The sequence below is a fragment of the Camelus ferus genome, chromosome 29 (assembly GCF_009834535.1).
Source record: "Camelus ferus isolate YT-003-E chromosome 29, BCGSAC_Cfer_1.0, whole genome shotgun sequence".
Lineage (NCBI taxonomy): Eukaryota > Metazoa > Chordata > Mammalia > Artiodactyla > Camelidae > Camelus > Camelus ferus.
The window spans coordinates 1,469,525-1,484,427 of NC_045724.1; the positions used below are offsets into that span (position 1 = coordinate 1,469,525).

The 14,903-nt window shown below is 37.3% G+C and overlaps 1 non-coding gene across 1 annotated transcript; it reads left to right on the plus strand.

Moving 5' to 3' along the window:
* Nucleotides 1–13,212: 13,212 nt before the first annotated feature.
* TRNAA-GGC lies at nt 13,213–13,285 on the plus strand. The gene has a single exon. It is a non-coding gene; the product is annotated as a tRNA-Ala (tRNA).
* Nucleotides 13,286–14,903: the final 1,618 nt, after the last annotated feature.

Consider the following 14,903-nt stretch of genomic DNA (forward strand, 5'->3'; position numbering starts at 1 on the left):
TGTGCTTTCCGCTCCTGACGCTGCATCACAGTCTCCTGGGGGGACTCACCGAACCGCAGGTGCCCAGGCCCCACCCCAGTGGGTCTGATGCGGGAAGTCCGGCCTCCCGACTGCGGTCCCCCTTCCTTAAGTCAGTGGCATCACTGATTAAAATCTAGGTGCTCAGCCCCGCCCAAGATTCACGAGTACTTTTCAAGGAGCAGCAAGGGCAGAAATGTGTATTTTTTATTCTCCCTCCAGGTGACTGTGATGCAAGGAAAGTTAGAAAAGAAGGGAGTAATGCGTGTCCCTATTCGGTATTATCAAGAAATTAAAAACAAACAAACAAACAAACAAACACAAGAAGTGATTGGTTGCATAAACTATTATACAGAGCTGTCTTTCTGTCTGCCCTCCCCCCAAAGCCTTAATTATTTTTGCAGTTAAAATCTGAAATACATCAGTTTCTGTTTTCAAATAGTTTTTAAGTTCTCAAGTTTTGCTAAATGTTGTCATTGAACAAACTTAATACCTGCCCTTGGCAGATATTTCAATCTGCAGAGCCTAGAAGAAAATTATAGGACTCAGACTTCCTCCAGGATTACACAATCTAAGAGAAAAAATAGATGTATGTAAATTTATTTTTTTTTGTTTTTCTCTGAATTATTGACAGCTTAATGTTCATTGTACGTTAATGTTGTTTCAGAAAGTGAAGCATAAGTTAATTTTCTGTTATTCATAATATTATCCCTTTAAAGGAACTAAGTTTGTGAAAGCTATGCCAATTCAGAGAACTGAAATATTTAAAACTGTAAGAAGGTTTATAAGTACTTTATATAACTTTTCTTTTATGGATTGTTTTCACTTTGAGTTTTCCTGTGGTATTTTCAGATCAAATAAAATGGGCATATCAAATCTTGGGCTTAATCTGGATTGTATTTTTTAAAATATTTTTACATTTTCTAAAATAAAAATTCTAGGAAGTTTGTGCCATGAATTGAATTATGCTCCCCACCCACCAATTTGTATGCTGAAGCCCTAACCCAATATGACTGTATTTGGAGATAGGGTCTGTAAAGAGGTAATAGAGGTTAAATGAGGGCTGTAATCCAGTAGAGCTGGTACTTTAGAAGAAGAGGAGCCCTCTCTTCCTGCCAGGTGAGGATGCAGGAGAAGGCAGCAAACTATGAAGAAAGTGCTCACCAGGAGCCGAGCCAGAATGCACCTTGATTTCAGACTTTCCAGCCTCCAGAACTGTGAGAAGACAAGTGTCTGAGTTTGAGCCACCCAATCTGTGGCATTTTGTTATGGCAACTTGAGCTGACCAAGATAGTATATTTTTGCATTTTCTAGAGACAAACAAACAAAAATTAATGTAAATTACTCAAAATAAACTGTTGTATTTCACAAATTAGGTAACTCTGTCAGTGGACCATGTTCCATGTGGTAGTTGGGTAGACTAAGACTCAGTTATAGAAGGTTCTAGAAACCATTCTAGGAAAACAGTTTCTCCTTTATTGAAACTCTGAGAAGCTCAAATACTTTTCAGATTTCTTGTCCTCAAGCCCTTTGATACTTTTTGGTACAGTGAATACCTCTGTTTAGCTGTCAGTTTGGAATTCTCATCAGTTCCATTCTCCACCTAGATGGCAAATTTTAAAAAATGCTTCCATGACTACACAGAAAACTGGGGACAGAAGTTGGTCCTGGCTACTTAAAATGAAGTTTGCTCCTGCAAGTTTGAACTCAGGGAAGAGAAAGAAAAATATCAAGGGGGCTGCTTGGTAAAAATACAGTTTATTTTTGTGATTATTATAGCAGTCAGGTACAGTCACAGAGAACAGAACTCATCAAATTCACTCTAGATAAATTAAGGATAAAAATAATTTTTATGGGGTATTGAAGAATCGTAGGAGGGCTGCAGAAACATAGGTAGAACTCTGAGAAAAGTACCCAAAGTCACAGAGCATGAGCAGTCCACTGTCTGGGAGGCGGAATTTCCCCTTGTAACTGTTTAGAGTTTTTATCCTGAGGCTAATACGATTGACATAAGGGGGATTAACAAGAGAAAAGAAACAAATTTAATTCAGGCACATGGAGATCTCATAGAAATAGGACCTAAGAAGTGGCTAAAAACAAGCAGCTTTTATCATTTTTAGGCAAAGACAGTAAATTTGTAAGCATTTGATAGGACAAAGGATTAGGTTTTGGGTGCCCAATTAGTGAAGAATCTAAACAGTTTGGGCTTCGGATATTAAAGTAGCAAGGTTTGTTGATATAGTCTTCTCGGCCCAAAATTCCCTATCTTTGGTGAAAGGGTGTCCGTCTAGTTCCAGATGCAGGGAGTGCATCTTTCGCATGAGAGATTTATTTCCTGCTTTCAGGAACATAGAAAGGAGAGTCAGAGTCCCCTCTTGTGCTGGCCATTTCTTCAGTAACTGTAATTCAAAACAATCAACATGCCATTGAGGCATATTTTGGGGGTGCCTACTCTGGGCCCCCAAACCACAAAGATTGCTGCTGCCCATCGGTGGCCAAGATGCTGCCTGCCTCCTTGAAAGCTTCCACTACAGCTGCTTGCTCTAGAACTACACCTGACGTGCAACACTTTATTTATTGTCTGTCTCTCTCTACTACAATGTAAGTCCATACCGTCAGAAACTTTGTTTCTCTGCTCACACCACCATAGGTAACATTCACTCACCCAACCAGCAGGGCTGATGTTGGGTAAGCCTTTAACTAAATGGAAGGAAGAAACATGAGTTATGACTCATTTCTCTGCCCCATTGCCTGTGAGGTCAGCTTGTAGGCTCAATTTGCATTAGTACAAGATTAGAGAAGAGAAGGAAAGTAGAGAACAGTAGTCAGAGACAGAAAGTATGACAAAATAATTTATACAGAATTAACTGACGTTTCCAACATCAGAATAGAACTGAGAAAATGGTTGGATGAAACTTACAAGAAAAAAAAAATACAGAACTAAAGGGAGACATGAGTCTGCAAATGTGTAAGATCTGCTGAGCACTAAGCAGGAGAAAAGAAACAAACAAACAAAAAACCCTGCATGTAGGCGTGTACCATTCAGGATTGCAAGAATAAATAGAAGATCCTAAAAGATTCCAGAGAGCAAAGAGAGGTCTTCCATAAGGGAATGAGAATCGGGCTGCTAATAGACTTCTCATCAACAGGACTGGGTATTAGGAGCTAAATAATTCCCTAAGAGTTCCACTTTCCCAAGTCAGGGAAATGACTTTGAACTTGGAATTCTATATCCAGCCAAACTATGGACAACATATGGGGGCAGAATAAAAAAGAAAATTAAACACTAACTGAGAAAGTTTTATCTCCCAAATACTCTTTTTTTTTTAGGATGTTTACTTGAGAATGCTAGCTGGTAGAACAAGGGAGTTGCCCGAGAAATTGGAGCAGAGTGGATGTATGAACAATGGAACTAACTCAGCAAAGCAGTAAGGGCAAGTTCCAGGATGACAACTGTGCAGCAGAACTGAGAGCCACCCATCCTAATTGAAAGGAGGCTACGGAGATGTAGGAGAACTTCCTGCAGAAACAAAAGTGTTCCCAGATGTGCGAGTATCCTGAAAGTGTTGGAGAAACGTATACTAATGATGTCATAAAAATAGACAATTCAAGACAAAAAGGAAAAGGCAGGAGGCTAGTAGGGGTGAAGGTGTATAGCACAAAGTATACAAAAACATATATATATATATAGTCATAGACTACAACTTGCCTGGGCAGATACAACATGTACATTGTTTACCGATTTTCAGATTTACAGTTCACTTGTAGACAAAGCAAGAATCCTTTAACTGTGGCTACAAAACAGGTTATGAATGTTAACTGTGATCATGTAAAAGAGAAAAAGAGAGATGAAGAGAATGGTATGGGATACAATATTCTTATTTGACAAAGTGAAGGGATACTGCCTGAAACAAGAAATACACATTTAATTATATTATTTAATATCACAAATGTAGCCAATAGAGAAGCTAGCAATAGTGATGTAATTTATTAGGTGCTATAAGTAGGGAAAATTTGGAGTAGTTAATTTTACTAAATTCAATGGTCAAAAGGCCCCCTACACACACACACACACACACACACACACACACGCACACCAGTTTACAGTTCTGATCTTGCATTTACCCTCAGTGTCCCCATGCTGTTCTTCAAACATAAGAGGCAAGTTCCCCTTGTCTATCTCAGCAGGAAGTGAGTAGGCCAGTGATACTTCCAGTATGAGCAGCATAAACATATTATTCAGGGCTAGTACGTTAAAGAGGTAAACTTGACTGCTTCTGGGGAGCAGGATTGGAGGGCTTGGGAAAGGATGGGTTGGGGCTTGTTGTTTGTGTGTTCAGCCCACTTGAATTCATTCATTCATTTGTATAACAAACAATTTGTTTTGTGCCAAAAATGTGCCAGGCACACAAAAATGAAACAGATGATTTGGGGAGACAAGATATTTCCTACCATGACCATGCCAAAATTTGAAATTGAATATTAGACAGCCTTGTTCTTAAAATTTCTTTTATTAGGTGATTGATGCCAACATGTTCCCCCACTCTTGCCCTTGCTCTTCTGCTATCATTCTCCAGCACAAACTTTTTGGTCATCTGGGACCCACACTCAGTCTTGTTGATTGGTGTTGTGGGGAACTCATGAATGGGGTGGCAAAGGAGAACTGCTCCCTGCCCTACCTTCCCTCTCCAGTGGCGTGGCTGGAGAGGTCCCAGATTTCTGTGGAGGGGATTTGTGGTTTTGGAGTCCTAGACAGTGATGTGAAACTGAAGTGAGCTAAAGCAGCAAGGAGGAAGCTCAGTATGGGAGCAGGAATGAGAAAAGCCTTTTCTCTCTCTCTCATTTTTTTTTTTTTAACTTGTACAGGTACCAGAGTAGTGCTTCTCAACCATGGCTGCATATTAGAGTCACCTGGGGGCATTTAAAAAACCCAGTGCCCAGGCGTAAACTCCTCCCTTCCCACCCTCACCACTACCAATTAAATTAAATCTCTGCTAAAGGAACCTCAGGCATATTATTCAAATCATAAACACAGAAGTTATAAGCAATTTCTGCACAATTGATTGAGTTGAATAATTAGAGCTTCAAACCACTTTTCATTCTGATATTCATAACAGAGTCAGAAAGAACAACACCTACTTCTTCGACCTTATAATACAGTTATAATAGTGTGAATAGACAATGTATAGTTTTCATTTCATTGATAAGGTTAATTCAATGGTCAAAAGGCCCCCCCCCCACACACATACACCAGTTTACAGTTCTAATCTCGCCTTTCCCTCCAGTGTCCCCATGCTGTCCTTCAAACGTAAGAGGCAAGTTTTCCTCCTGAGAATTTTTCATTGGCTGATCCTTGTGCCTGGGACCCTGTCCCCACCATACCCAAGCAGCTAAATCCCTTGCCACCTTGAAGCCTACCTCCCGGATGAGGCTGTTGATGAAACAAAATTATTTTAAGGCACAAGAAAAATTTAACAAAATCTGCTCTGCTGTTTGAGCCACTACCCCCTAAAAAGACACAGGAATGCCTTTGCATGCACACACGCACACACACACACACACACACACACACACACACACACACACACACACAATCAATCAATCAATCAATCAATCAATCAATCAATTTCCTACTGGTACCAGCAAGGTAACACCTTAGGAGATGACAGTTGCCTCCTTAGTGACGTAAAGAATCATGACCATCCACTACTTGCCAATATGTTACTTTGCTATATAACCCTTTAACTCAAAGGCTTATCTAACTGTGCTTTGACCTCCTATGGGCAGAGCAGTCCTCAGAGCTATCTGAAAGACTGTCTCCTGGGTTATAATCCTCAGGTTGCCTCTAATAAAAATTTCCATTTCTTTCTTAGATTGACTATTCATTAATTTTTTGGGCAGGAGTTCAATGGAAACATAGGTGGCTTTTTTTTGTAAATTTAACTTAAACTGAAAAAAAAAAAAAAACCAAAACAAGTAGATATATGGTCTGAATGAACTGTTTGCTACTGAAATGAGAGACTAAATTACTCAGCTCTGAAGAATGAGGGACATCTGCTTCTTTCAGCCACAGAGTGTTCTCACCTAGCAGAAGTGTCAGGATCAGTCCTTGTGACAGGCAGTGGTCCCATAGAGAAACTCATTACAAGCATTAGGTAAAGACTGCTTTTTCAGAGGATACACAAGTTAAGGACTGATCATCTGGTGCTCTGAGCACCCACGGTGGTTTTGGACTGTCAGACGGAGAGACTATGACACTTAAAAGAGTTGAACCAACCCAAAGCAACTCTTCGGAGAGCTAGACCCAGAAGCAGCACACATCTCATCCACCACACTGTCCTCAGAAAGTTGTTCAGATCGTATCATATATCTGAACTAAGCTACTAAATTAATAATGGGAAATTTTGTCCCAAAGGCCAAGCAGTTCCCTAATGGACAGCCACCTATGGGGACACCAGCTGGCTTTATGTGTCACACTTAGGGAGCTGATATGTGCAAGTACTTATGTAGTTGGGAACAGAGGGAGGTCTTGCCCTGAAAATGGCCAAGATGGAACTCTTCTGACATTCCAAAACTGACTTCGGCACACAGTTAGAGAAAGCCAGCTTGATTAAACAAAACATCTTTTCCGAATTCTGACCCTAAGGGAACAGAACTTGCTTTTCTCTCCCTGTGCCTTGAGATGTAAATATTCTGTCAGGACTCTCAGCAACTTTTATCTTACTCTTATCTAGACCATCTCCAATCTGAGACTGAAAAAAAAAAGGAGAAAGAAAGAAAGAAAGAAAAAGAAAGGAAGGAAGGAAGGAAGGAAGGAAGAAAAACCAGGGTGGAGGGGTGAGGGATGGGAAGGAGGCCTTTGTAAACTCAAACAGAAAATCTATGTGGTCTCAGTCTGTGTCTATATGGATGTATGGATGTCTGTGTGTACATTACAGATAGGATATAATTTACCTCTGGATGGTATAACCAAAATTAATCTGTAAAAGAGATCTATTTAATTGGTTTAAAGAAAATTAAGCACTTATATAAATACTCAGAAATATAAAAGAAACCAACCCAAATGAATTTCAGGTTTATGCGACCTGGGAAATATTCAGTATTGAAGTAAAATTTGATATTAAATTAAGTTTAAATGTATTGGTTTAATGAATCTAGACATGTTTAGAGTCATCAATATTAAGTATAATAGCTTCATTGTGCCTAGATTTACTAGAAATCAAATAACATCTTGTTATAACTATTGCAAAATCATCAACAAGAAAAATAACTTAGAATGATGAAACTTTTAAATACGTTAGCTAAGAGTCTTTAGGCGAACCCTTTAAGAATAACTATGTTTTAGATATGTCTATCTAAAGCAGTTCCTCCCAAATCCTGGTAACTTGAAACTTTAGAGTTTTGCTAAATTAAGTTAAGTGATGTGAATTAATTGAATATCCAGATAATTTCTTACTGAGATAAAATCCTGGACAAATCTAAATTACCTACTTTTGTCTTCTTATTAGAGAAAAACTAAAGACGTATGAGTTTCTCGGACACCCATCTTGTGCCACATTGAGGAAAGAAATTATGCTGTGAGAAATATGTATATTTCTAGAAGTTATAGAATATATTCATTGGTTTGACAATCAGGAAATGCTGGTATGACAAACAGTTCACAATTACTTCTTGGTTTTGCTAGAGATTAGAGTTTTTAAAGTTAAAGATTGTAGTATATATGTAATTAAAGTTACTAGAAACATTAAGGGAAACATTTCAGGATTCAAGGAAAGTTAAGATTTGTGTTTTCAGTAAAAGAAGGTATGAGGAATAGAAATGCCATTTGTTAAAGGAAAATAAAGTAATTTTATCCTAAAGTTGGTTATTTCTAAATGGGAAAGAAAATAAGGGACAAACTAATATGGATCTAGAAAGCTGTGGGAGGTTTGTGGAAAAGGAAACCTGAGAAAAGAGATTTGTGCCTGATCAGAACTGGCTAAAATTAGATTTAATTTAATTAAGTAAATAACTTTTGTTATTGAAAGTAAGTTGGTGCAAGACTAGAGTTTGGTTTTCTTCCTCTGCTAAGAGAATAAAGTTTTCCTGGAATACAGACCTACTTTTGATAACAGATTGTAAGTTTCTTTACCTTTTAAGTTGTAAATTTTTGTGTTTGCCTTCAAAATCTTATTGTTACTTTGATTAAGTGAATAAATATTGTTTCACAGTGATCTTTGATCTATTTGACCAAGTGTTAAAAACTTTTTGATATTTTTGACAAAATTCCTCAAATTCTAAATGAAGTTCTTTTGACCTCTGTGTAACTTTAGAATGTTTCAGAGGGTCCCTGAAGCATCTCAAAGAGAGCTATTAAAAAAGTAGGATTATTTGATATGTTAAGTTACATAGGCAGCATTGTCAAATGAGTGATGATAAACTGTCTTAGATTATATTGTATGGGTAAATGTCACTAATATAAATGTTCTAGAAAGTACATGAAATTTCTAAAATTGGATATGTCTTAGTATATACTATGAGTCATAATTCAAGTTATTATCTTAAAAAGTTGTATGCCATAGCAAAAATCAAGTTTTTTGTCAATTGAATTGATATTAAATCTTTGTCATTCACAAGTAGTTGTTTTACTCCGATCCTTCTGCAAACATGCTTCATCTTCAAGACAATTCATAGAAAGGACTTTTTGCTGAGTACAGGTCTCTGATAAATTTCAGATCATACTGATGAAATGGGTAAGAAATTCTAAGTTCTACCGGAAACACTGATGGCTTCTAAACACTTAAAAGATTATTAAGATCAAGGAATAGTTACATAGGAGTGAGTGAACTGTTGAATATGGTTGTAATTTTTATGGTTTTTGTCTGAAGCATTACTGAAATATTGCTTTTATCTTTGTTTTCTACATATAAGGAAATCTTTCCCCTTAGGCTAATTATGACTTCCAATAATTTGGTAAATTACACTTTTATAAGCAGAATTAAAACATTTATCTTTTATCTCAACCTGATCCCTCCAGAATTTGGAAACTCTTAATGGGTATTCTTATTTTATGGTAATATAGTTATTTACATAGGTTCAATAGGAAACTGTTCCCCGTATAACAGGACATAATTGGAAACACTGTTTATATTACCATGGCTCTGACTGGATGGTCATTATTTTGAAGATGTACGTAGAATTGGATATGACCAGATAGCTTTTAAGAACTAAGGTGAACTTTATGAAGCCATAAAGCCCCTTGGGGAAATGATCTGGTGCCCTGCTGACAGAGTTCCCAGCAGCCTTACCAAGGTAAATGAGGAAGGCCACCTCCTGGAAGGTACAAAAGTCTCAAGATATTTTGGAGATCTTGAGAAGACAGAACTTCACCCAAATCTGTAGATACTGAAGGCAGAATCTGATAACATGCCCTTGGTGTGGCTTTCCTGGCCTTGAGAGGCCTTTTAAAAGTTCAATCTGAGATTCCTAATGAAAAGTTCCAGCAAAGCCAAATTTAAAACAGCCTATATGATCAATTACACTTATGTAAATAATCAGGCCAAGTTTATTGAAACCAGACTTCTTTTGCTAAAGAAATTAGACTTAATTGGCTTTATTTGGCCAAAATTAGAACAATTTTAGAGAGAAAAATATGTTTTAGCAATATAACTTTGCGGATATTAAATTCTAGCAATGTATAATTGTCTTTGAAGTTCTATATTTACTGCCCAAGACTCACTTCATGGATGACTCCTCACTACTATGTTACATTATTATAAAGTTTAATTGAATTATTAAAAGGACATTCTAAGTTTGTTTTTGAAGCTTATCACAGTAATCTATCTCTGGATGAAGATCAGATGCCCCATGACCTGAAACCAGGATATTATGCATTTTGGAAAAGACATCAAATAAAGAACACTTTATAGCCACTTTGGAAGGGGCCAATATCAAGCCTTTTCTGAATGGACTGCAACTTCTGTTTCTGACACCCAGCCTTGACTAATTGAGACCAGTACTACCAGACCAGGACAAGAAGAAGGCAACATCTGAAGTAGACAGCTGAACCAAGACACTGAACCAGACCTGTATACTAATTACCTTGATGGTGGCTCACACTTTTGCTTATGAACCAAATACATTTCTTTCTTGGGCTCAATCATATGAAAATTTCAAAAATCAGTCCAGTTGCTGGGTTTGTGGCCAATTACCGTGTGTGTAGTACTCCTGGGTTACCATGATGGATTTCTCCTCTTAGAGTTTCTAACTATATGACCCTTAGGAAGTTTATTTTAGAAGAAAAGAATTATAGTTCTGTTTGGGCCACTATTGATGATACTAGATAGGACCCCTCACTTGGCCAATTAATCACCCTTGTTCTGATCATGGCCATAAATATGAATTTTATTTAAAGTTACTTAGGCTCAATCAGAGCAATGAGCTAAATTCCAGTCAAAGAATGTAACTTCACAATTATGAGGGACCCTCCTTCAATTATGGGATGGATTTATATGGCTAACACCAGGCCTTGGTCATTTAAGTTTGAAGGCTTTCATATTGGGAACAGTTAAATCATACTGAGGATAGTTAGCCTAATAACACTAGGAAATTGGGCTGAGTTCCTTATGAACAATGCCAATAAATCATTACCTTTGAGAACCAGTGACTGCTTTGGAACCAATTGGCTAAGATGACCAGGAAAATATTGAGTTGCTCCTAACAAGACCCAGTGGATTTATGGAGCAACTTTATGGCCTTGGTTCTCCCAGGTTGGTTAGAAAGATGCACAGTTTCCCTTGGGCTAAACGTCATCAACCAGCAACCTTGAAAACAGCCCCTGCCAATCTACCTTTAATGCAGGTAACTGGTTTCAATTAGTCTTCCAACGGTATGATCAATTGGCCATGATATTTGTTCCTTCATTGGGAATAGAAGATACTGTCACTCGCACAGCATCTTTAACAAAATTTACTCAGCAAGCTTTGAATTATAGTAGTAAAGTATAGTAACCAAACCATTAGTTTGCTCACTTCAGAAGATTCCATTATGAAAAAAATGGTCCCATGGAATCACATGGCCCTCGATAGTCTAACTGCTCCCCAAGGGGGAACTCGTGCTATGATGTGTACTAAATGTTGTGTTTTTGTACCTGATGTGTCTTCTAACATAACCCACCTCATGACATATATGAAAAATCAAATTTCCACTCTGAATGATCCTCTTGCCAGTTTAGGGGAAAAATGGGTTGTTTCTGTTTTTCAAAATAGGTCAAAATTGATTTATTAGATTTAAATATTGATGCTTTGTTGGTACAAACCTATCCAGTCAGTATCTTGCAAAATGCATTACCTTCCCTTAATCTATTTTATTCATAAGCAGGCTTCCACAGTTCACTCCAGAGACTTCAGAGTTTCTACTTATGCCACCATAGATGATAATTTCATAAGAACACTGACATTATTTTTTCTCTTTAAAATGTAATTTTATTATTTTGCTCCCAACTTTATTCTCTTTTAGTTTTAAAAGACTATTTGGTCTCCCCAGTTAATAAAATGTTTATAACATAGCAGTTCTTTTGTATGTATATTCATTGTTAAATTGTTTCTTGAAATGGATCTCAGATTCTTAACAGGTACTTAACTGACAGTGACTTACTCAGAGATTCTTGCTTTTATTGAATTTACAGGCTATTTTGTAATTATTCCCCATAGATTTGAAAGAAAGAACTGTAAAGTGAAATACATCACGGATGAGATTATTTGGAAAGAAAACTTGAAGTTCCATCATTATATAATTTATTCTTGATGTTTCATCATTTAAAAAAGGGATTGTTAATCTGGCATTTTAAGGCATTTAGAATTATAAAATTATTAAAAAAAAAAAAAGACAAATGACCTGCATTTATGCAATAGTGATGTTAGCAGATATATAGTATTATTAAAACAACTCTATATTTATCCTTGTTCTCAATCTTAAAACAATTATAAAATCCCAGATATAACAGCATTAATCATAAATGTGAACATGTTGCTATTTATTAAATATTTTTAAGAATATGTACCAGTAATGATAGTTACAATAATCATTTGATTGACTGTCTTAATTGCCTGTTGTGTTGCTATAACTAGAATGTTTGATAGGGTGGTTCTTTTGGGGGATTGCCAAGGAATGTGCTTTTTTTGTGTGCATTTTTATGTTAATTTATGACCTGTAATAGTAATCAAAACTAATGCTAAGTATGTTAGAAATTTAGTGTGGCATCCAGAGCTCAGAATTAGAGTTTGGAATCACTTTCCATCAAAGCATGTAAAACACATCGAGTTTCCTTGTGCAATTCCTGGGGGAAAATTAACTTTATTTCCTGTTTAAAAGTATATGTATGCAAGAGTTAATCTCCAGAGTTAACTAACAAAAGGCACCAGAGTTTTGGATAAACTAAATAAAAGAGATCTGAAATCTATCCACTCAGTTTTTTTTTTTTTTTCCTTATGAGTATATATTTTATTTGCAGAAAGAGTCTATTTGGCTTTTTTGCAAATCAGTCTGCTCTTATTTAAAATACTTTCTTGTTCTTTCAGTATGATTTATATTCCTTCCTTCCTTATAAATATTTATTTCAAAGTATCCTTCAGACTGGATTGTAACCTTGCTGTGCGTTTTCTTCTATTTATTGTGCCTGCTAGTACTTCCTCAGCGATTCATTTCCTCAAGTAGACTGTGATCTCTAGTGTAAATTCATCTCCAGCAGGGATTGATTTGCTGGTTTATGCTGCATACTCAAGATGTAGAATCCTAACCACAGCCCATTTCAAATTTACCTCTACCTAGACTGGATGGGTTTCACCATATCTAGATCAGTTTTAACAAACATATTTCAGTTTAGGGATCATTTGAGTCAAGCATACAGAATGAATTTTGGCTCCACAGCTACCCACAGGCTGAGGGACTGGCTTCTTTTCCACCCAAACCTCCTTGCAGTTTCCTAAGCAGGGTTAGTGGCTGAAGTTTTTCCATTTCATGGAAAAGTCAGCTCCTCATAACTCTTAGTCATATGCAGAAAGTTTATAGTTAGGTCTTTTGGCCAGAACTGTACTCTCAAGCATAACACCTGGTTTCAGCCTGTTAATTAATTAGGAGAACCTTATAATTCATCTTCTAAGTCAGGACACTTGGAAAATTGGAAGGGGACTTATTATTAATTATTCTGAGAAGGTGGGGGGTATAGCTCAGTGGTAGAGTGGCCTGCTTGGCATGCAGGAGGTCCTGGATTCAATTCCCAGTGCCTCCGTTAAGGGAAAAAATAAATTAAAATGCTAAGAAAAAAAAAAAAAAAAAGACAGGAAAAGGAGCCTTTGTGCCAGAAGAACTGGTAACAATTTAAATAGTAAATCAGCCAAATGGAACACACAGGGTCTTTAGTTCCTCCCTGAACTACAGAGATAACAGTATTTGAAACACACTGCTAAGTTCTTTTACAGATGCTAGAGCCCCACCACATGGAAGTTAAATACATGATGACCATGAGCAGGTAGCCCCACCCTCCAAAACAGGCTGAAGACTAAGGATCAATCATCTTAATCCCTGTAACACCGCCCTTTTATCTTGCCACCATCAACCAATCAGAGAATTGTGCACAACTGTGCCCAAGACCTGATCACACACCCTGCAACTCCCGTCCTCACCTTGCCTTTGAAAATGCTTTTCTGAAACCCTTCGAGGATTTTAGAGCATGAGCTGCCTGGACTCCTTGTATGGTGCCTACAATAAATTCTGAGCTTCCCTTCACCACAACCCGGTGTCCATAGGTTGGTTTTATAGCCCGAAGGTGAGTGGACTCAAGTTTGGTTTGGTAACAAAACCAGTAATGTGTGAGGTAACCCTGCCATCACCCTAGTGTGTAAGCTATTTTGGCTTCTGCTCCTGCTCACCCATCACTGCCCTACATTTTCCATTCCTTTATTTCTATAGTCTGTAGATTTTCTCATTAATTTATAGCTTGACAGTACATCCAAAACTTCCATTGTTATATCTGATCCATGTGTTTTGTGTCGGGAGGAAGAGGTCCTTCTAGTATTAACTTGTTCTGATATGTTAACCTAAAATTTATTAATTTCTTTAATATATACAAGTCTTCCTAATCTCTCATTGTTTCACTGCTTCTTTTGAGTTCCAATTGACTTTATTAGTTATTTCCTTACTATTATAATCACATTTATTTGGCATCCAATTATGGCCAGTAAAACTACTTTGGCAGTATAATTTATATCTAATTACTCATTACTCAGAGTCATTCAATGAGACTAGGACCTAACAAAAGCTAAGAAAGTTCTGAATAGACTGAAGTACCAAAAAAAAACCCCCAAAAAACAAACAAACAAAAAAACTAACAGAAAATGACATGGAACAAAGCAGGCCTGTTTTTCAATCTGAATTAATTCTAAATGGGCATTAGGATTTTGGCTTGCAATAGAAGCCAGCTTACCGGATTGGGGCACAAGGTGGTAGAGCTGAACACATCAGTAGAGTCCACACATGTGCTGAGTTTAGCTATACATGACACAGCCAGAAAGAAATTCAAGGAAGCCAAGTGATCATGAGCTCTTAGAGAAGATGTTATAACCTGCTGGAGCTGATCCATTGTGTTACACTTACACTTCAGTTCCCTACTTGTTGTGCATCCCCTCAGACATACGTCCTTTCCTGGTTATCTCTTTAAGACTGTGTACGTCGAGGCAGAGCACTCAGGACTGTCAAGGAGAAACCTGGTCAAAGGTAGCAGCTGCCAATAAGCGTCCATTAATGTAATCTGGCTTTATTCCAACTCCAGCAACTGCCTCCTCTATCTCTTTCATGTCTTTAGTTCCGACTTTTCCCTCATGACCACAATGCAGCTTTTCCTCCAATAT